General features: G+C 36.0%; 4 non-coding genes and 2 pseudogenes across 4 annotated transcripts; all 6 read left to right on the top strand.

Annotated features, from left to right (window-relative positions):
- The first annotated feature begins 272 nt into the window (after window positions 1-272).
- LOC127011933 (small subunit ribosomal RNA) lies at window positions 273-2,256 on the top strand. The gene has a single exon (XR_007765392.1). It is a non-coding gene; the product is annotated as a small subunit ribosomal RNA (ribosomal RNA).
- A 1,205-nt stretch (window positions 2,257-3,461) lies between these two features.
- LOC127011852 (5.8S ribosomal RNA) lies at window positions 3,462-3,640 on the top strand. Its single transcript, XR_007765313.1, has one exon. It is a non-coding gene; the product is annotated as a 5.8S ribosomal RNA (ribosomal RNA).
- Window positions 3,641-4,037: 397 nt separating this feature from the next.
- Window positions 4,038-8,265, top strand: LOC127011962 (large subunit ribosomal RNA; annotated as a pseudogene).
- Window positions 8,266-14,055: 5,790 nt separating this feature from the next.
- LOC127011901 (small subunit ribosomal RNA) lies at window positions 14,056-16,050 on the top strand. The gene has a single exon (XR_007765359.1). It is a non-coding gene; the product is annotated as a small subunit ribosomal RNA (ribosomal RNA).
- A 674-nt stretch (window positions 16,051-16,724) lies between these two features.
- Window positions 16,725-16,903, top strand: LOC127011851 (5.8S ribosomal RNA). Its single transcript, XR_007765312.1, has one exon. It is a non-coding gene; the product is annotated as a 5.8S ribosomal RNA (ribosomal RNA).
- A 402-nt stretch (window positions 16,904-17,305) lies between these two features.
- Window positions 17,306-20,087, top strand: LOC127012002 (large subunit ribosomal RNA; annotated as a pseudogene).
- Window positions 20,088-22,167: the final 2,080 nt, after the last annotated feature.

The following is a 22,167-nucleotide window of genomic DNA, read 5'->3' as shown; positions in this document are numbered from 1 at the left end:
TGTATGTCGAACAAAAATGATATTTTAGAATGAAATGTGCATATATAAAGAAAATATATGAAAAATAAATATTGTGTTTATAAAGAATATGATTCTTTTTGACATCAATAAAAACTTGTTATTATTAGTGGCGAAACAAGTATAAATTGGAAAACAAACGTATACGAATGCTATATAAAAATGGCCGTATTCGATAGAAATAAAATCTATAACAACATATATATTGCTAATTTCTATTCAAAAAATATGAATGAAATATGAATAAAAACATTATTCTGGTTGATCCTGCCAGTAGTTATATGCTTGTCTCAAAGATTAAGCCATGCATGTCTAAGTACACACGAATTAAAAGTGAAACCGCAAAAGGCTCATTATATCAGTTATGGTTCCTTAGATCGTTAACAGTTACTTGGATAACTGTGGTAATTCTAGAGCTAATACATGCAATTAAAACATGAACCTTATGGAACATGTGCTTTTATTAGGCTAAAACCAAGCGATCGCAAGATCGTTATATTGGTTGAACTCTAGATAACATGCAGATCGTATGGTCTTGTACCGACGACAGATCTTTCAAATGTCTGCCCTATCAACTTTTGATGGTAGTATCTAGGACTACCATGGTTGCAACGGGTAACGGGGAATCAGGGTTCGATTCCGGAGAGGGAGCCTGAGAAACGGCTACCACATCTAAGGAAGGCAGCAGGCGCGTAAATTACCCACTCCCAGCTCGGGGAGGTAGTGACGAAAAATAACAATACAGGACTCATATCCGAGGCCCTGTAATTGGAATGAGTACACTTTAAATCCTTTAACAAGGACCAATTGGAGGGCAAGTCTGGTGCCAGCAGCCGCGGTAATTCCAGCTCCAATAGCGTATATTAAAGTTGTTGCGGTTAAAACGTTCGTAGTTGAACTTGTGCTTCATACGGGTAGTACAACTTACAATTGTGGTTAGTACTATACCTTTATGTATGTAAGCGTATTACCGGTGGAGTTCTTACATGTGCTTAGATACTTGTATTTTTTCATATGTTCCTCCTATTTAAAAACCTGCATTAGTGCTCTTAAACGAGTGTTATTGTGGGCCGGTACAATTACTTTGAACAAATTAGAGTGCTTAAAGCAGGCTTCAAATGCCTGAATATTCTGTGCATGGGATAATGAAATAAGACCTCTGTTCTGCTTTCATTGGTTTTCAGATCAAGAGGTAATGATTAATAGAAGCAGTTTGGGGGCATTAGTATTACGACGCGAGAGGTGAAATTCTTGGACCGTCGTAAGACTAAGCATTTGCCAAAGATGTTTTCATTAATCAAGAACGAAAGTTAGAGGTTCGAAGGCGATCAGATACCGCCCTAGTTCTAACCATAAACGATGCCAGCTAGCAATTGGGTGTAGCTACTTTTATGGCTCTCTCAGTCGCTTCCCGGGAAACCAAAGCTTTTGGGCTCCGGGGGAAGTATGGTTGCAAAGCTGAAACTTAAAGGAATTGACGGAAGGGCACCACCAGGAGTGGAGCCTGCGGCTTAATTTGACTCAACACGGGAAAACTTACCAAGTCCGAACATAAGTGTGTAAGACAGATTGATAGCTCTTTCTCGAATCTATGGGTGGTGGTGCATGGCCGTTCTTAGTTCGTGGAGTGATTTGTCTGGTTAATTCCGATAACGAACGAGACTCAAATATATTAAATAGATATCTTCAGGATTATGGTGTTGAAGCTTATATAGCCTTCATTCATGGTGGCAGTAAAATGTTTATTGTGTTTGAATGTGTTTATATAAGTGGAGCCGTACCTGTTGGTTTGTCCCATTATAAGGACACTAGCTTCTTAAATGGACAAATTGCGTCTAGCAATAATGAGATTGAGCAATAACAGGTCTGTGATGCCCTTAGATGTCCTGGGCTGCACGCGCGCTACAATGAAAGTATCAACGTGTATTTCCTAGACCGAGAGGTCCGGGTAAACCGCTGAACCACTTTCATGCTTGGGATTGTGAACTGAAACTGTTCACATGAACTTGGAATTCCCAGTAAGTGTGAGTCATTAACTCGCATTGATTACGTCCCTGCCCTTTGTACACACCGCCCGTCGCTACTACCGATTGAATTATTTAGTGAGGTCTCCGGACGTGATCACTGTGACGCCTTGCGTGTTACGGTTGTTTCGCAAAAGTTGACCGAACTTGATTATTTAGAGGAAGTAAAAGTCGTAACAAGGTTTCCGTAGGTGAACCTGCGGAAGGATCATTAATGTTTTAATATCCTTACCGTTAATAAAATATTTGTTTATATTATAATAAATACATTATAGTATTACAAATAAAATATGAATTGCCAAAATGTATATGAGATCTATTATAGATCAAATGAAATTTCGAACAAGCAAATCGAAATAATGCAAATATTAAAATTATATATTGTATTTAATACATATGAGAGAAATTAATAAGCAGCCAAAGCAAACAAATAAAAATTCGAACAAGCAAATCGAATTATTAAAATAATAATATTAAATTATTATTGTATATCCTTACCGTTAATAAAATATTTGTTTATATTATAATAAATACATTATAATAATACAAATAAAATATGAATTGCCAAAATGTATATGAGATCTAATATAGATCAAATAAAATTTCGAACAAGCAAATCGAAATAATGCAAATATTAAAATTATATATTGTATTTAATACATATGAGAGAAATAATAAGCAGCCAAAGCAAACAAATAAAAATTCGAACAAGCAAATCGAATTATTAAAATAATAATATTAAATTATTATTGTATATCCTTACCGTTAATAAAATATTTGTTTATATTATAATAAATACATTATAGTAATACAAATAAAATATGAATTGCCAAAATGTATATGATCTAATATAGATCAAATGAAATTTCGAACAAGCAAATCGAAATAATGCAAATATTAAAATTATATATTGTATTTAATACATATGAGAGAAATAATAAGCAGCCAAAACAAACAAATAAAAATTCGAACAAGCAAATCGAATTATTAAAATAATAATATTAAATTATTATTGTATATAAACACAATTAAAATACTGTGTGTATATGGACCATAATATACACGCGTTGCGATATGTATTGTTCATCTCAGTTATGCGCATACATTGGATAATGCAACAACCTAAAATGTACAATGTTGTACCTGGTTTTATACAGGTTAATGTTTTATATAAATTTCAATTTATATCGCTAAAAAAGTATTAATATATATATATATATATATTTATTTACAATAAATGCAATTTAAAAAGAAATACTTTGATATATATTGGTTATATAAAACTAAGACATTTCGCAGCATTCGTTTTAGGTATAAAAATAAATTTATTGAAGGAATTGATATATGCCAGTAAAATGGTGTATTTTTAATTTCTTTCAATAAAAACATATTTGACAAAATTAAGAAACCAATTTATAAAACTCTAAGCGGTGGATCACTCGGCTCATGGGTCGATGAAGAACGCAGCAAACTGTGCGTCATCGTGTGAACTGCAGGACACATGAACATCGACATTTTGAACGCATATCGCAGTCCATGCTGTTATGTACTTTAATTAATTTTATAGTGCTGCTTGGACTACATATGGTTGAGGGTTGTAAGACTATGCTAATTAAGTTGCTTATACAAATTTTATAATGAAATTTTATAAGCATATGGTATATTATTGGATAATAATAATTTAATTATTTTATTCATAATATTAAAAAATATATGAAAAACATTATCTCACATTAGTAAATAATTTGAATGTGAAAAACGAAGAGAAATATTTTCTTTTTCAATCAAATGATACTGAGAAATGTCTAGCATAAAAATTTATCTAGAATTGTCTCTTATTAATGATTAGAAAATAGAAAACCGTTGACAATATTATTGTTCTTCGTTGATTCGTTAAATCAAACAAATGCCATTTATATACAGATATTATTAATATAACGAATTTAATAAAATGTTTTATCATTATATATAAAGAATGAATATAAAAGTTATACACAACCTCAACTCATATGGGACTACCCCCTGAATTTAAGCATATTAATTAGGGGAGGAAAAGAAACTAACAAGGATTTTCTTAGTAGCGGCGAGCGAAAAGAAATCAGTTCAGCACTAAGTCACTTTGTCTATATGGCAAATGTGAGATGCAGTGTATGGAGCGTCAATATTCTAGTATGAGAAATTAACGATTTAAGTCCTTCTTAAATGAGGCCATTTACCCATAGAGGGTGCCAGGCCCGTATAACGTTAATGATTACTAGATGATGTTTCCAAAGAGTCGTTTTGCTTGATAGTGCAGCACTAAGTGGGTGGTAAACTCCATCTAAAACTAAATATAACCATGAGACCGATAGTAAACAAGTACCGTGAGGGAAAGTTGAAAAGAACTCTGAATAGAGAGTTAAACAGTACGTGAAACTGCTTAGAGGTTAAGCCCGATGAACCTGAATATCCGTTATGGAAAATTCATCATTAGAATTGTAATATTTAAACAATATAATGATAATAGTGTGCATTTTTTCCATATAAGGACATTGTAATCTATTAGCATACCAAATTTATCATAAAATATAACTTATAGTTTATTCAAATTAATTTGCTTGCATTTTAACACAGAATAAATGTTATTAATTTGATAAAGTGCTGATAGATTTATATGAATACAGTGCGTTAATTTTTCGGAATTATATAATGGCATAATTATCATTGATTTTTGTGTTTATTATATGCACTTGTAGGATTAACAATGCGAAAGATTCAGGATACCTTCGGGACCCGTCTTGAAACACGGACCAAGGAGTCTAACATATGTGCAAGTTATTGGGATATAAACCTAATAGCGTAATTAACTTGACTAATAATGGGATTAGTTTTTTAACTATTTATAGCTAATTAACACAATCCCGGGGCGTTCTATATAGTTATGTATAATGATATTTATATTATTTATGCCTCTAACTGGAACGTACCTTGAGCATATATGCTGTGACCCGAAAGATGGTGAACTATACTTGATCAGGTTGAAGTCAGGGGAAACCCTGATGGAAGACCGAAACAGTTCTGACGTGCAAATCGATTGTCAGAATTGAGTATAGGGGCGAAAGACCAATCGAACCATCTAGTAGCTGGTTCCTTCCGAAGTTTCCCTCAGGATAGCTGGTGCATTTTAATATTATATAAAATAATCTTATCTGGTAAAGCGAATGATTAGAGGCCTTAGGGTCGAAACGATCTTAACCTATTCTCAAACTTTAAATGGGTAAGAACCTTAACTTTCTTGATATGAAGTTCAAGGTTATGATATAATGTGCCCAGTGGGCCACTTTTGGTAAGCAGAACTGGCGCTGTGGGATGAACCAAACGTAATGTTACGGTGCCCAAATTAACAACTCATGCAGATACCATGAAAGGCGTTGGTTGCTTAAAACAGCAGGACGGTGATCATGGAAGTCGAAATCCGCTAAGGAGTGTGTAACAACTCACCTGCCGAAGCAACTAGCCCTTAAAATGGATGGCGCTTAAGTTGTATACCTATACATTACCGCTAAAGTAGATGATTTATATTACTTGTAATATAAATTTTGAAACTTTAGTGAGTAGGAAGGTACAATGGTATGCGTAGAAGTGTTTGGCGTAAGCCTGCATGGAGCTGCCATTGGTACAGATCTTGGTGGTAGTAGCAAATAATCGAATGAGACCTTGGAGGACTGAAGTGGAGAAGGGTTTCGTGTGAACAGTGGTTGATCACGAGTTAGTCGGTCCTAAGTTCAAGGCGAAAGCCGAAAATTTTCAAGTAAAATACAAATGCCAAACAAATATATATATTATATAAAATCTAGCTAAATTAATATACTTGAATAATTTTGAACGAAAGGGAATACGGTTCCAATTCCGTAACCTGTTGAGTATCCGTTTGTTATTAAATATGGGCCTCGTGCTCATCCTGGCAACAGGAACGACCATAAAGAAGCCGTCGAGAGATATCGGAAGAGTTTTCTTTTCTGTTTTATAGCCGTACTACCATGGAAGTCTTTCGCAGAGAGATATGGTAGATGGGCTAGAAGAGCATGACATATACTGTTGTGTCGATATTTTCTCCTCGGACCTTGAAAATTTATGGTGGGGACACGCAAACTTCTCAACAGGCCGTACCAATATCCGCAGCTGGTCTCCAAGGTGAAGAGTCTCTAGTCGATAGAATAATGTAGGTAAGGGAAGTCGGCAAATTAGATCCGTAACTTCGGGATAAGGATTGGCTCTGAAGATTGAGATAGTCGGGCTTGATTGGGAAACAATAACATGGTTTATGTGCTCGTTCTGGGTAAATAGAGTTTCTAGCATTTATGTTAGTTACTTGTTCCCCGGATAGTTTAGTTACGTAGCCAATTGTGGAACTTTCTTGCTAAAATTTTTAAGAATACTAATTGGGTTAAACCAATTAGTTCTTATTAATTATAACGATTATCAATTAACAATCAATTCAGAACTGGCACGGACTTGGGGAATCCGACTGTCTAATTAAAACAAAGCATTGTGATGGCCCTAGCGGGTGTTGACACAATGTGATTTCTGCCCAGTGCTCTGAATGTCAAAGTGAAGAAATTCAAGTAAGCGCGGGTCAACGGCGGGAGTAACTATGACTCTCTTAAGGTAGCCAAATGCCTCGTCATCTAATTAGTGACGCGCATGAATGGATTAACGAGATTCCTACTGTCCCTATCTACTTTTTAGATAGATCTCGCCCCTATGCAAGGGGGAGTGCTTGCCCGACAAGCAAGTACTTAAATTGCTACTGGGGTGGTTGCTATGTACATAGCTATAGCTTCTAGTCCAGGGCGTTGGTTTGGCGCTTAACCCAGACCCTTGCATTATATACTCCCTTGTGGGTATATTAGAATGCCGTGGCTGTAATCCCTTCAGTGCGGAACACGTCACGTTAAATAAGTTCGGAGGGATCCGAGACACACCTGTCCCTATCTACTATCTAGCGAAACCACAGCCAAGGGAACGGGCTTGGAATAATTAGCGGGGAAAGAAGACCCTTTTGAGCTTGACTCTAATCTGGCAGTGTAAGAAGACATAAGAGGTGTAGAATAAGTGGGAGATATTAGACCTCGGTTTGGTATCGCCAATGAAATACCACTACTCTTATTGTTTCCTTACTTACTTGATTAAATGGAACGTGTATCATTTCCTAGCCATTATACGGATATATTTATTATATCTTATAGTATTGGGTTTTGATGCAAGCTTCTTGATCAAAGTATCACGAGTTTGTTATATAATCGCAAACAAATTCTTTAATAAAACGGTGCATTTATGTATTTTTGATTTGAAAATTTGGTATAACTCCAATTACTCAGGTATGATCCAATTCAAGGACATTGCCAGGTAGGGAGTTTGACTGGGGCGGTACATCTCTCAAATAATAACGGAGGTGTCCCAAGGCCAGCTCAGTGCGGACAGAAACCACACATAGAGCAAAAGGGCAAATGCTGACTTGATCTCGGTGTTCAGTACACACAGGGACAGCAAAAGCTCGGCCTATCGATCCTTTTGGTTTAAAGAGTTTTTAACAAGAGGTGTCAGAAAAGTTACCATAGGGATAACTGGCTTGTGGCGGCCAAGCGTTCATAGCGACGTCGCTTTTTGATCCTTCGATGTCGGCTCTTCCTATCATTGTGAAGCAAAATTCACCAAGCGTTGGATTGTTCACCCATGCAAGGGAACGTGAGCTGGGTTTAGACCGTCGTGAGACAGGTTAGTTTTACCCTACTAATGACAAAACGTTGTTGCGACAGCATTCCTGCGTAGTACGAGAGGAACCGCAGGTACGGACCAATGGCACAATACTTGTTCGAGCGAACAGTGGTATGACGCTACGTCCGTTGGATTATGCCTGAACGCCTCTAAGGTCGTATCCGTGCTGGACTGCAATGATAAATAAGGGGCAATTTGCATTGTATGGCTTCTAAACCATTTAAAGTTTATAATTTACTTTTTAAACGACAATGGATGTGATGCCAATGTAATTTGTAACATAGTAAATTGGGAGGATCTTTGATCACCTGATGCCGCGCTAGTTACATATAAAAGCATTATTTAATACAATGACAAAGCCTAGAATCAATTGTAAACGACTTTTGTAACAGGCAAGGTGTTGTAAGTGGTTGAGCAGCTGCCATACTGCGATCCACTGAAGCTTATCCTTTGCTTGATGATTCGATAATAAAATTGCATAATTTATTTGTTGTGTTGAACTTCTTATATAAAGTTCAACCAACAATCTATTTGTATGCATTGATTGTTTGCTTGGCTTTGTGGCGAATTTTTAATCCTTTATATATTACATTCCTAAGGTCTAGATTTTCAAGTAAGAGACCAATTTGATTAACATATCAATATAAGTACAACTCGACCATCTAATAATAACAATATGAATCGTCATCTTATTAGTGACGCGAAGATTGGCAAACATATAATATAAAAATATTCCTAAGGTCTAGATTTTCAAGTAAGAGACCAATTTGATTAACATATCAATATAAGTACAACTCGACCATCTAATAATAACAATATGAATCGTCATCTTATTAGTGACGCGAAGATTGGCAAACATATAATATAAAAATATTCCTAAGGTCTAGATTTTCAAGTAAGAGACCAATTTGATTAACATATCAATATAAGTACAACTCGACCATCTAATAATAACAATATGAATCGTCATCTTATTAGTGACGCGAAGATTGGCAAACATATAATATAAAAATATTCCTAAGGTCTAGATTTTCAAGTAAGAGACCAATTTGATTAACATATCAATATAAGTACAACTCGACCATCTAATAATAATATGAATCGTCATCTTATTAGTGACGCGAAGATTGGCAAACATATAATATAAAAATATTCCTAAGGTCTAGATTTTCAAGTAAGAGACCAATTTGATTAACATATCAATATAAGTACAACTCGACCATCTAATAATAACAATATGAATCGTCATCTTATTAGTGACGCGAAGATTGGCAAACATATAATATAAAAATATTCCTAAGGTCTAGATTTTCAAGTAAGAGACCAATTTGATTAACATATCAATATAAGTACAACTCGACCATCTAATAATAACAATATGAATCGTCATCTTATTAGTGACGCGAAGATTGGCAAACATATAATATAAAAATATTCCTAAGGTCTAGATTTTCAAGTAAGAGACCAATTTGATTAACATATCAATATAAGTACAACTCGACCATCTAATAATAACAATATGAATCGTCATCTTATTAGTGACGCGAAGATTGGCAAACATATAATATAAAAATATTCTTAAGGTCTAGATTTTCAAGTAAGAGACCAATTTGATTAACATATCAATATAAGTACAACTCGACCATCTAATAATAACAATATGAATCGTCATCTTATTAGTGACGCGAAGATTGGCAAACATATAATATAAAAATATTCCTAAGGTCTAGATTTTCAAGTAAGAGACCAATTTGATTAACATATCAATATAAGTACAACTCGACCATCTAATAATAACAATATGAATCGTCATCTTATTAGTGACGCGAAGATTGGCAAACATATAATATAAAAATATTCCTAAGGTCTAGATTTTCAAGTAAGAGACCAATTTGATTAACATATCAATATAAGTACAACTCGACCATCTAATAATAACAATATGAATCGTCATCTTATTAGTGACGCGAAGATTGGCAAACATATAATATAAAAATATTCCTAAGGTCTAGATTTTCAAGTAAGAGACCAATTTGATTAACATATCAATATAAGTACAACTCGACCATCTAATAATAACAATATGAATCGTCATCTTATTAGTGACGCGAAGATTGGCAAACATATAATATAAAAATATTCCTAAGGTCTAGATTTTCAAGTAAGAGACCAATTTGATTAACATATCAATATAAGTACAACTCGACCATCTAATAATAACAATATGAATCGTCATCTTATTAGTGACGCGAAGATTGGCAAACATATAATATAAAAATATTCCTAAGGTCTAGATTTTCAAGTAAGAGACCAATTTGATTAACATATCAATATAAGTACAACTCGACCATCTAATAATAACAATATGAATCGTCATCTTATTAGTGACGCGAAGATTGGCAAACATATAATATAAAAATATTCCTAAGGTCTAGATTTTCAAGTAAGAGACCAATTTGATTAACATATCAATATAAGTACAACTCGACCATCTAATAATAACAATATGAATCGTCATCTTATTACTGACGCGAAGATTGGCAAACATATAATATACAAATATTCCTAAGGTCTAGATTTTCAAGTAAGAGACCAATTTGATTAACATATCAATATAAGTACAACTCGACCATCTAATAATAACAATATGAATCGTCATCTTATTAGTGACGCGAAGATTGGCAAACATATAATATAAAAATATTCCTAAGGTCTAGATTTTCAAGTAAGAGACCAATTTGATTAACATATCAATATAAGTACAACTCGACCATCTAATAATAACAATATGAATCGTCATCTTATTAGTGACGCGAAGATTGGCAAACATATAATATAAAAATATTCCTAAGGTCTAGAATCTTAAGCAATAGACCAATTCAACTAAGAGTTGACATATAAAAATATGTTCCTTTTAATGTTAGCAAAATTTTATCGTCACATACTGTTAGTGACGCGAACGTTTTTTTCTCCATGTTTATATGAATGTTTATTCAAAGGTAGAAAGGCAGGATCGTTATTTTATAAGTGAAGCGATAAAAAAATATTATGCAATAGGACATCTATTTATAAATATTTTTAAGTCTTAGAAATTCAAGTAAAGAGATTCAAGAAATTCATTCAACTTAGAGCGCACATATAATTAAAACTATTCCTGAGGTTTAGAAACCAAATTAAATAAAGAGGACATATAAACGTATGTGGTATTTTGATGGTAGTAAAAATGTATCGCGATATTATTAGTGACGCGACCAATTTTTATACTCTTTGCTCCATGTGCAAATATATCTAGTGTTTAGATAGTCAATTAAAAATGACAATTTTAACTAAAAGACTTAAAAAAGTGTTTGTCAAACTTATAATTTTGTCAATACTATATAAAACGCCAATCATATCCTTATAAAAGTAAATACGGTATATGGTTATAAATACAAAACCATATATAAATAAAAAAATGAAATCGTATGTATATGGCTTATAGGTATAATACCTATAAGGCATAATAATGTATAATATTAGCAAATATACATATAAAAGTGCATAAATTGTATAGATATGGCATAAAGAAGGCATTTATGAGAATAGCTAGTAGAATTTGCCCATACACTACTAGCGAAATGAGATATTTATACCTAGTGAGGGCGGCACTAGTACTATAAATTGTGGCAAAATAAATCTTATGCAAATGCATAGGATTTTGTCAATACCGTACAAAAAACTAAGTAAAACGTATGGATATTGAAAAATAAATGGATTATATTCATAAAATACGAATATTTCTTGCATTCTCTTGTTATACGAGAGAATATCATACGGAGCGGGCAGCCCCTAGTATAGTAAGCAGTCGAATGGGAGACAGCGTGTCCAAAAACACCTATAGGGAGGTGGTCGTTGGCGGACCTCTCCTCGTATTGGTCAAACTTATGATTTTGTCAATACTATATAAAACGCCAATCATATCCATATAAAAGTGAATACAGTATATGGATATGAATAAAAAACCATACATAAATAAAAAAAAAAATATGTATAAAAAATTATACATATATTTATATTAAGCAATCGTATGGATGTGGCTTATAGGTATAATACCTATAAGGCATAATAATGTATAATATAGCAAATATACATATAAAAGTGCATGAATTGTATAGATATGGCATATAAGTGACATATTTATGAGAATAGCTAGTAGAATTTCCCCATACACTACTAGCGAAATGAGATATTTATACCTAGTGAGGGCGGCACTAGTACTATAAATTGTGGCAAAATAAATCTTATGCAAATGCATAGGATTTTGTCAATACCGTACAAAAAACTAAGTAAAACGTATGGATATTGAAAAATAAATGGATTATATTCATAAAATACGAATATTTCTTGCATTCTCTTGTTATATGAGAGAATATCATACGGAGCGGGTAGCCCCTAGTATAGTAAGCAGTCGAATGGGAGACAGCGTGTCCAAAAACACCTATAGGGAGGTGGTCGTTGGCGGACCTCTCCTCGTATTGGTCAAACTTATGATTTTGTCAATACTATATAAAACGCCAATCATATCCATATAAAAGTGAATACAGTATATGGATATGAATAAAAAACCATACATAAATAAAAAAAAATATGTATAAAAAATTATACATATATTTATATTAAGCAATCGTATGGATGTGGCTTATAGGTATAATACCTATAAGGCATAATAATGTATAATATAGCAAATATACATATAAAAGTGCATGAATTGTATAGATATGGCATATAAGTGACATATTTATGAGAATAGCTAGTAGAATTTGCCCATACACTACTAGCGAAATGAGATATTTATACCTAGTGAGGGCGGCACTAGTACTATAAATTGTGGCAAAATAAATCTTATGCAAATGCATAGGATTTTGTCAATACCATACATAAACCGTATGGATATTGAGAAGTTAATAGATTACATCTATAATATGAGAAGTATTTTAGTATTCTTATTAAATAAGAGAATACTATAAGGGTGAGTGGCAAAGAGAATTGAATATACCCGAATGGGAGACAGCGTGTCCAAAAACTACTATAGGTGGTGTGGCAAATATGAGGAAGGCAATATATCCATATAATGAAAATAAAAGTGCGTTTTCTTATTATATAAGAGAACACTATATGGGTGAGTGGCAAAGTAAATTGAATATACCCGAATGGGAGACAGCGTGTCCAAAAACTACTATAGGTGGTGTGGCAAATATGAGGAAGGCAATATATCCATATAATGAATATAAAAGTGCGTTGTCTTATTATATAAGAGAACACTATATGGGTGAGTGGCAAAGTAAATTGAATATACCCGAATGGGAGACAGCGTGTCCAAAAACTACTATAGGATGGTCAATGGGCCGGCCGTCTGCTATTGACATATGTCAGTAGAGAAGATATTATCCGTCAAATTTGTTTCTTTATTCATTTATTTGAATACGAGACTTGGCTCCGCGGTTAATATTTTAAGCCCAAAGATAATAACGTTGAAACAAAGGCCAAGTTTCTATTGTACATAGAATAACAAATTGTTTCCGAATTTTATCGTTAATTTTAGGAGGTAGGCTAACATGATTTATATTATATGTGTATTATTAAATAATAATAGTACATAAAAGTCTACCAAAGAAACATAAAAATGTAATTATGAATACATTTTCAATATTAATATCAACTTATATTGTTGATAATAAAAAATAGCTATTAAGAGAGTTATTTAAGAAATTATATAATATATAATAAAGAGTATATATATAAATAATATATAAGTATATATTATTTAAGAAATAAATATAGTAGTAATAATTATATATATACACTCGGTTCTATTTTATATATTACCAGAGACTTATATGGATATATATAGATAAATTTTAAATTTATCGTCAAAATACAAATGATTAACTCAATATCTTATATTGGTTAAACAAAAATTGTACATGTGTGGATACAATATATTATGTATGTCGAACAAAAATGATATTTTAGAATGAAATGTGCATATATAAAGAAAATATATGAAAAATAAATATTGTGTTTATAAAGAATATGATTCTTTTTGACATCAATAAAAACTTGTTATTATTAGTGGCGAAACAAGTATAAATTGGAAAACAAACGTATACGAATGCTATATAAAAATGGCCGTATTCGATAGAAATAAAATCTATAACAACATATATATTACTAATTTCTATTCAAAAAATATGAATGAAATATGAATAAAAACATTATTCTGGTTGATCCTGCCAGTAGTTATATGCTTGTCTCAAAGATTAAGCCATGCATGTCTAAGTACACACGAATTAAAAGTGAAACCGCAAAAGGCTCATTATATCAGTTATGGTTCCTTAGATCGTTAACAGTTACTTGGATAACTGTGGTAATTCTAGAGCTAATACATGCAATTAAAACATGAACCTTATGGAACATGTGCTTTTATTAGGCTAAAACCAAGCGATCGCAAGATCGTTATATTGGTTGAACTCTAGATAACATGCAGATCGTATGGTCTTGTACCGACGACAGATCTTTCAAATGTCTGCCCTATCAACTTTTGATGGTAGTATCTAGGACTACCATGGTTGCAACGGGTAACGGGGAATCAGGGTTCGATTCCGGAGAGGGAGCCTGAGAAACGGCTACCACATCTAAGGAAGGCAGCAGGCGCGTAAATTACCCACTCCCAGCTCGGGGAGGTAGTGACGAAAAATAACAATACAGGACTCATATCCGAGGCCCTGTAATTGGAATGAGTACACTTTAAATCCTTTAACAAGGACCAATTGGAGGGCAAGTCTGGTGCCAGCAGCCGCGGTAATTCCAGCTCCAATAGCGTATATTAAAGTTGTTGCGGTTAAAACGTTCGTAGTTGAACTTGTGCTTCATACGGGTAGTACAACTTACAATTGTGGTTAGTACTATACCTTTATGTATGTAAGCGTATTACCGGTGGAGTTCTTACATGTGCTTAGATACTTGTATTTTTTCATATGTTCCTCCTATTTAAAAACCTGCATTAGTGCTCTTAAACGAGTGTTATTGTGGGCCGGTACAATTACTTTGAACAAATTAGAGTGCTTAAAGCAGGCTTCAAATGCCTGAATATTCTGTGCATGGGATAATGAAATAAGACCTCTGTTCTGCTTTCATTGGTTTTCAGATCAAGAGGTAATGATTAATAGAAGCAGTTTGGGGGCATTAGTATTACGACGCGAGAGGTGAAATTCTTGGACCGTCGTAAGACTAACTTAAGCGAAAGCATTTGCCAAAGATGTTTTCATTAATCAAGAACGAAAGTTAGAGGTTCGAAGGCGATCAGATACCGCCCTAGTTCTAACCATAAACGATGCCAGCTAGCAATTGGGTGTAGCTACTTTTATGGCTCTCTCAGTCGCTTCCCGGGAAACCAAAGCTTTTGGGCTCCGGGGGAAGTATGGTTGCAAAGCTGAAACTTAAAGGAATTGACGGAAGGGCACCACCAGGAGTGGAGCCTGCGGCTTAATTTGACTCAACACGGGAAAACTTACCAGGTCCGAACATAAGTGTGTAAGACAGATTGATAGCTCTTTCTCGAATCTATGGGTGGTGGTGCATGGCCGTTCTTAGTTCGTGGAGTGATTTGTCTGGTTAATTCCGATAACGAACGAGACTCAAATATATTAAATAGATATCTTCAGGATTATGGTGTTGAAGCTTATATAGCCTTCATTCATGGTGGCAGTAAAATGTTTATTGTGTTTGAATGTGTTTATATAAGTGGAGCCGTACCTGTTGGTTTGTCCCATTATAAGGACACTAGCTTCTTAAATGGACAAATTGCGTCTAGCAATAATGAGATTGAGCAATAACAGGTCTGTGATGCCCTTAGATGTCCTGGGCTGCACGCGCGCTACAATGAAAGTATCAACGTGTATTTCCTAGACCGAGAGGTCCGGGTAAACCGCTGAACCACTTTCATGCTTGGGATTGTGAACTGAAACTGTTCACATGAACTTGGAATTCCCAGTAAGTGTGAGTCATTAACTCGCATTGATTACGTCCCTGCCCTTTGTACACACCGCCCGTCGCTACTACCGATTGAATTATTTAGTGAGGTCTCCGGACGTGATCACTGTGACGCCTTGCGTGTTACGGTTGTTTCGCAAAAGTTGACCGAACTTGATTATTTAGAGGAAGTAAAAGTCGTAACAAGGTTTCCGTAGGTGAACCTGCGGAAGGATCATTAATGTTTTAATATCCTTACCGTTAATAAAATATTTGTTTATATTATAATAAATACATTATAGTATTACAAATAAAATATGAATTGCCAAAATGTATATGAGATCTAATATAGATCAAATGAAATTTCGAACAAGCAAATCGAAATAATGCAAATATTAAAATTATATATTGTATTTAATACATATGAGAGAAATAATAAGCAGCCAAAACAAACAAATAAAAATTCGAACAAGCAAATCGAATTATTAAAATAATAATATTAAATTATTATTGTATATAAACACAATTAAAATACTGTGTGTATATGGACCATAATATACACGCGTTGCGATATGTATTGTTCATCTCAGTTATGCGCATACATTGGATAATGCAACAACCTAAAATGTACAATGTTGTACCTGGTTTTATACAGGTTAATGTTTTATATAAATTTCAATTTATATCGCTAAAAAAGTATTAATATATATATATATATATTTATTTACAATAAATGCAATTTAAAAAGAAATACTTTGATATATATTGGTTATATAAAACTAAGACATTTCGCAGCATTCGTTTTAGGTATAAAAATAAATTTATTGAAGGAATTGATATATGCCAGTAAAATGGTGTATTTTTAATTTCTTTCAATAAAAACATATTTGACAAAATTAAGAAACCAATTTATAAAACTCTAAGCGGTGGATCACTCGGCTCATGGGTCGATGAAGAACGCAGCAAACTGTGCGTCATCGTGTGAACTGCAGGACACATGAACATCGACATTTTGAACGCATATCGCAGTCCATGCTGTTATGTACTTTAATTAATTTTATAGTGCTGCTTGGACTACATATGGTTGAGGGTTGTAAGACTATGCTAATTAAGTTGCTTATACAAATTTTATAATGAAATTTTATAAGCATATGGTATATTATTGGATAATAATAATTTAATTATTTTATTCATAATATTAAAAAATATATGAAAAACATTATCTCACATTAGTAAATAATTTGAATGTGAAAAACGAAGAGAAATATTTTCTTTTTCAATCAAATGATACTGAGAAATGTCTAGCATAAAAATTTATCTAGAATTGTCTCTTATTAATGATTAGAAAATAGAAAACCGTTGACAATATTATTGTTCTTCGTTGATTCGTTAAATCAAACAAATGCCATTTATATACAGATATTATTAATATAACGAATTTAATAAAATGTTTTATCATTATATATAAAGAATTAATTGCATATAAAAGTTATACACAACCTCAACTCATATGGGATTACCCCCTGAATTTAAGCATATTAATTAGGGGAGGAAAAGAAACTAACAAGGATTTTCTTAGTAGCGGCGAGCGAAAAGAAATCAGTTCAGCACTAAGTCACTTTGTCTATATGGCAAATGTGAGATGCAGTGTATGGAGCGTCAATATTCTAGTATGAGAAATTAACGATTTAAGTCCTTCTTAAATGAGGCCATTTACCCATAGAGGGTGCCAGGCCCGTATAACGTTAATGATTACTAGATGATGTTTCCAAAGAGTCGTGTTGCTTGATAGTGCAGCACTAAGTGGGTGGTAAACTCCATCTAAAACTAAATATAACCATGAGACCGATAGTAAACAAGTACCGTGAGGGAAAGTTGAAAAGAACTCTGAATAGAGAGTTAAACAGTACATGAAACTGCTTAGAGGTTAAGCCCGATGAACCTGAATATCCGTTATGGAAAATTCATCATTAGAATTGTAATATTTAAACAATATTATGATAATAGTGTGCATTTTTTCCATATAAGGACATTGTAATCTATTAGCATACCAAATTTATCATAAAATATAACTTATAGTTTATTCAAATTAATTTGCTTGCATTTTAACACAGAATAAATGTTATTAATTTGATAAAGTGCTGATAGATTTATATGAATACAGTGCGTTAATTTTTCGGAATTATATAATGGCATAATTATCATTGATTTTTGTGTTTATTATATGCACTTGTAGGATTAACAATGCGAAAGATTCAGGATACCTTCGGGACCCGTCTTGAAACACGGACCAAGGAGTCTAACATATGTGCAAGTTATTGGGATATAAACCTAATAGCGTAATTAACTTGACTAATAATGGGATTAGTTTTTTAACTATTTATAGCTAATTAACACAATCCCGGGGCGTTCTATATAGTTATGTATAATGATATTTATATTATTTATGCCTCTAACTGGAACGTACCTTGAGCATATATGCTGTGACCCGAAAGATGGTGAACTATACTTGATCAGGTTGAAGTCAGGGGAAACCCTGATGGAAGACCGAAACAGTTCTGACGTGCAAATCGATTGTCAGAATTGAGTATAGGGGCGAAAGACCAATCGAACCATCTAGTAGCTGGTTCCTTCCGAAGTTTCCCTCAGGATAGCTGGTGCATTTTAATATTATATAAAATAATCTTATCTGGTAAAGCGAATGATTAGAGGCCTTAGGGTCGAAACGATCTTAACCTATTCTCAAACTTTAAATGGGTAAGAACCTTAACTTTCTTGATATGAAGTTCAAGGTTATGATATAATGTGCCCAGTGGGCCACTTTTGGTAAGCAGAACTGGCGCTGTGGGATGAACCAAACGTAATGTTACGGTGCCCAAATTAACAACTCATGCAGATACCATGAAAGGCGTTGGTTGCTTAAAACAGCAGGACGGTGATCATGGAAGTCGAAATCCGCTAAGGAGTGTGTAACAACTCACCTGCCGAAGCAACTAGCCCTTAAAATGGATGGCGCTTAAGTTGTATACCTATACATTACCGCTAAAGTAGATGATTTATATTACTTGTAATATAAATTTTGAAACTTTAGTGAGTAGGAAGGTACAATGGTATGCGTAGAAGTGTTTGGCGTAAGCCTGCATGGAGCTGCCATTGGTACAGATCTTGGTGGTAGTAGCAAATAATCGAATGAGACCTTGGAGGACTGAAGTGGAGAAGGGTTTCGTGTGAACAGTGGTTGATCACGAGTTAGTCGGTCCTAAGTTCAAGGCGAAAGCCGAAAATTTTCAAGTAAAATACAAATGCCAAACAAATATATATATTATATAAAATCTAGCTAAATTAATATACTTGAATAATTTTGAACGAAAGGGAATACGGTTCCAATTCCGTAACCTGTTGAGTATCCGTTTGTTATTAAATATGGGCCTCGTGCTCATCCTGGCAACAGGAACGACCATAAAGAAGCCGTCGAGAGATATCGGAAGAGTTTTCTTTTCTGTTTTATAGCCGTACTACCATGGAAGTCTTTCGCAGAGAGATATGGTGATGGGCTAGAAGAGCATGACATATACTGTTGTGTCGATATTTTCTCCTCGGACCTTGAAAATTTATGGTGGGGACACGCAAACTTCTCAACAGGCCGTACCAATATCCGCAGCTGGTCTCCAAGGTGAAGAGTCTCTAGTCGATAGAATAATGTAGGTAAGGGAAGTCGGCAAATTAGATCCGTAACTTCGGGATAAGGATTGGCTCTGAAGATTGATATAGTCGGGCTTGATTGGGAAACAATAACATGGTTTATGTGCTCGTTCTGGGTAAATAGAGTTTCTAGCATTTATGTTAGTTACTTGTTCCCCGGATAGTTTAGTTACGTAGCCAATTGTGGAACTTTCTTGCTAAAATTTTTAAGAATACTAATTGGGTTAAACCAATTAGTTCTTATTAATTATAACGATTATCAATTAACAATCAATTCAGAACTGGCACGGACTTGGGGAATCCGACTGTCTAATTAAAACAAAGCATTGTGATGGCCCTAGCGGGTGTTGACACAATGTGATTTCTGCCCAGTGCTCTGAATGTCAAAGTGAAGAAATTCAAGTAAGCGCGGGTCAACGGCGGGAGTAACTATGACTCTCTTAAGGTAGCCAAATGCCTCGTCATCTAATTAGTGACGCGCATGAATGGATTAACGAGATTCCTACTGTCCCTATCTACTCAGTCGGTGTTAGATTGCTCGTGCGAACAGACGTGTTTTCCGTACGCTCCGCGAGTGTAGCCAATATTGACTGATAGAGACCAGATACGAAGCTAGAAACAGCACGAAAATTCGTGTTTTGTGCCTGCGAACCCAGTGCGCGTGTTTTCCCTGTGTAAAAGTGGTGAAACCGGGTGAAATTGGGTTTTTCCCATTGGAAATTTTCCATTGCGCCACGTGTGTCACGAGAGAGGAGTTAGGCTTATTTAGGCACATTTTGCCTAAAACAGCTGTGCGGTTTGTGTCATCGCTAAACTTTTATCAGCTGATCAGCTGATAGAGCTTTCCGACCAGCTGATAATAAAGGGGTAAGTCCTTGGTGGAAAAGCTTTTGGGTTGGAACTGCCGATAACCGGCGGATGGCGCCACCCAAAATGGATGTTGGAGATTCTGGCAGTGAGAGTGCTAGTAGTAGGGGAAGCAGTGGGGGCAGAGGACGACCCAGAGGTAAGCGCAATAAAGCGCCGCTGAGGGACGCCTCTAGGTGCAAGTTGATGGCACTGGATGCAACTGCCGCTGACACTGCGACAGCCCCTGCCGCTGCCGCTGCCGCTGCCCCTGCTGCTGCCGCTGCCGCTGCGCCTGTCGCTGCCCTTGCCGCAGCCCCTGCCGCTCCCGCAGCCCCCGCCGCTGCTGCATCCTCTGCTGAACACGAGAAGACCTTCGTTGCACCAGCCAGTCCTCTAAAATCCTTCTCGGATAGGGAGTGGAGAGGTAATGGTGCCGTCGCTGCCGAGATGGGGGACATCCGATCGGAGATCGGTAGGATGTTCATGGTCTCCTATGCCAACCCGGCCACAAATGTGAAGGTGCAGTCCGTAGCCAACCGCTACGAGGAGGTTGTTGCAGCCCTCCTCATACGGATTGGAGTGCTTGAGGACCGCCTTAAGAAGCAGACACCGGTTGCCTCGGCCGTCTCATACGCAGCCGCCGCTGCTAGAGGCGCGCACCTTATCGCCTCACCTGCTGCCCCTGTCGCCCCCTATGCCCCTGTAGCCGCACCGCGGAAAATCCGGGAGACCTGGTCGGCAGTCGTTGCATGTGATGATCCGGCCTTATCAGGGAGGCAAATTGCGGACAAGGTCCGCAAAGAGGTAGCGCCTGCTTTGGGCGTCAGAGTGCATGAGGTGCGAGAGTTGAAGCGGGGCGGCGCGATTATTCGCACGCCATCGCAGGCGGAGATGTCGAAAATCGTTGCCTCCGCAAAATTCGCTGAGGTGGGCCTTAAGGTGTCCAAAAACACTGCCGCAAAACCCAGGGTGACGGTACAGGATGTGGACACCACTGTGACGCCGGATGAGTTCATGATGGAGTTAAAAGAGAAAAACTTCGAGGAGATGTCGCTGAAGGAGTTCCAGAAGGCGGTAGTCCTGGCGACCAAGCCCTGGTCAGCAGCTAACAGCGCCACTATAAACGTGACGCTGGAAGTAGATGATCAGGCGTTGGCCGTTCTCGAAAGCGGGAGGGTGTATATCAAGTGGTTCTCTTACCGCTGCCGCTCTCAAGTGCGCACCTATGCGTGCCACCGATGCCTTGGTTTTGACCACAAAGTCAGCGAGTGTCGGTACGCTAGAGAAAACCAGGTCTGCCGCCAGTGCGGACAGAACGACCACGTCGCGGCGAAGTGCAAAAATGCGGTGGACTGCCGTAACTGCCGCCATAAAGGGCTACCCTCGGGGCACTATATGCTCTCGGGTGGATGCCCGATATATAGCGCTGTGCTAGCCAGGGTGCAAGCTAGACATTAACATGTTCAGCTTCATCCAAGCGAATTGTGGTCGAGGCCGTTGCGCTGTCATCGAGCTTGCAAAGCGGATGAGAGATGCTGGCCACCTGTTCGCACTCATTCAGGAGCCCTATGTGGACGCAGGCAAGCGTCTCACTGGACTCCCTGGAGGCATGAGAATCTTCGCTGACAAAAGGAAGAAAGCTGCCATCATCGTGGACGACCCGTCTGCCATCTGCATGCCCATCGAGACATTGACGACGGATTATGGAGTGTGCGTGAGTGTCACAGGAAAATACGGCACCATTTTTCTGTCCTCCGTATACTGCCAGTACTCAGCTGCCCTGCAGCCCTACACTGACTACCTGGAT

The sequence above is a fragment of the Drosophila biarmipes genome, unplaced genomic scaffold (assembly GCF_025231255.1).
Source record: "Drosophila biarmipes strain raj3 unplaced genomic scaffold, RU_DBia_V1.1 ptg000016l, whole genome shotgun sequence".
NCBI classification, from domain to species: domain Eukaryota; kingdom Metazoa; phylum Arthropoda; class Insecta; order Diptera; family Drosophilidae; genus Drosophila; species Drosophila biarmipes.
This window is presented reverse-complemented; position numbering and strand designations above follow the sequence as displayed.